Genomic DNA, 1,588 nt, shown 5'->3' on the forward strand with positions numbered 1-1,588 from the left:
CTCCTCTTCTTTGGCACTATAGTTACGTTTAGTTTCGGAATGATTACTGTAAGGTTCAGCTGGTGAATGGCAAGGAATCACGACTGCAATACAGTGTGTCATGTCGAGATGCGTACTGTTATTTTGAGTACGTACTAGTGTGTGGTGTGTATGCATCGTAAATGTACTAGAATTCATTGCCAAACTGTATGTTTTGGTTTCTATTATAGTCATTGCACATTGGTTGTTGGTAGTAGTCGCTACTTCTGCGATTTCTGCTACTTCTGCGATTTCTGTGACTCCTGCGATTTCTGCGACTTACCACCGTATGAAAAAGTTACATCTGTCCACACAGAAAATTGCATCTCAACAAACGTGTAATTGGTAAGTATGTTTTACGTTTGTTCTTCCGTTGGCTTTAATTTTGTATTAAAGAAACAACTGTGAAAATATTAATAGTGTAATTAATATTTAAGTAGCCATACAGTAGCGTAATAGTTGGTGTTTATAAAATGAATTCTAACATATTGTTATGTTCACAGGTACCCGAACTACATTTCAGTCACTCAGTAAAGTGATAACTCAAAATATCATTGTCAACAGATCTGGAGAAATGGCCACTGCGTCTTTAGACCGTTCTCGTCAGACGAGAGGTTAGTTTCTCAGTGTTTCGATGGACTTAATTACTTCAGTGAGATCATTCTTGCAAATGTGAAATATACCCTATTGAGTGGCTTTCATTAGAGCAAATATTATCAAACTACTCTGTCAATTATATTGCTTGTAATTAGTGACAGCAAAAGTTGTTTAATAATCCTTGTGATTTTGCAGACACAGTTCTGACTCTGGTTACTGGTTGCTGTACGTATCTATCCACATCAAGGATGTTGAGAGAGACTTGTGAAGATTCAAGACAGCTCTTAGAAGATTTTGCAATTTAAAAGTGACATAATTGTGAAATAGTGTGCAGATGAGTGATTAAACTGTGTTTTATTGAAGTTGTTGTGCGATTTTAAAGGAATAATAAATGTTAAATACAGTGAGTGAATAATGAAAATCTCATTTTTCACATGTTTAAGCTGTCCTATAACCGTAATTTTCCGCCACTTATTTACTGGCAAACACTAGTTGAAGAGTGACATGCCGTGTGACATTGACCTGTAACATATCCCAAAGTCTACAATATGCATTTTGAGGCTGTTGATCTGAAAGTGGGAAGCACAGATCTTCCAGTTAAATCAGGAATAGTTTAAGTGCATTGCTTGAAAGTAACACAGGAAAAGCTTACTTATGCAGGTGGTAGTAGTGTCGGCAAAAAGTTCTAGTGGGTGCAGTTGCCGTGCAGAATACCAGGTGTAAAACTTTTCTCCAGAGTCTTGAACTGTGTCGGAACGAAAGTGAGACATTCATTTGACTCAATAATACTGTTTTCATTTCACTACACTTATACATATGTCTGAGTTCTGCTGTGTTAACATTGCAAAGTCCTGTAGGCACGAGGAGTATTAACCAAAACTGTCATATTGGAAGCAGAATCAAACACATTTGTTAAGTTACTTGATATTTTCAGGAGAAAAATGTTGCTTCTTATTAATATAATACATTCAGA

The 1,588-nt window shown here is 36.3% G+C and overlaps 1 long non-coding RNA gene across 1 annotated transcript; it reads left to right on the forward strand.

Moving 5' to 3' along the window:
• The first annotated feature begins 231 nt into the window (after nucleotides 1-231).
• On the forward strand, nucleotides 232-892 carry LOC126318205 (uncharacterized). Its single transcript, XR_007557225.1, has 3 exons — nucleotides 232-363; nucleotides 522-632; nucleotides 811-892. It is a non-coding gene; the product is annotated as an uncharacterized LOC126318205 (long non-coding RNA).
• The last annotated feature ends 696 nt before the right edge of the window (nucleotides 893-1,588 follow it).

The sequence above is a fragment of the Schistocerca gregaria genome, chromosome 1 (genome assembly GCF_023897955.1).
Source record: "Schistocerca gregaria isolate iqSchGreg1 chromosome 1, iqSchGreg1.2, whole genome shotgun sequence".
Classification (NCBI taxonomy): Eukaryota; Metazoa; Arthropoda; class Insecta; order Orthoptera; family Acrididae; genus Schistocerca; species Schistocerca gregaria.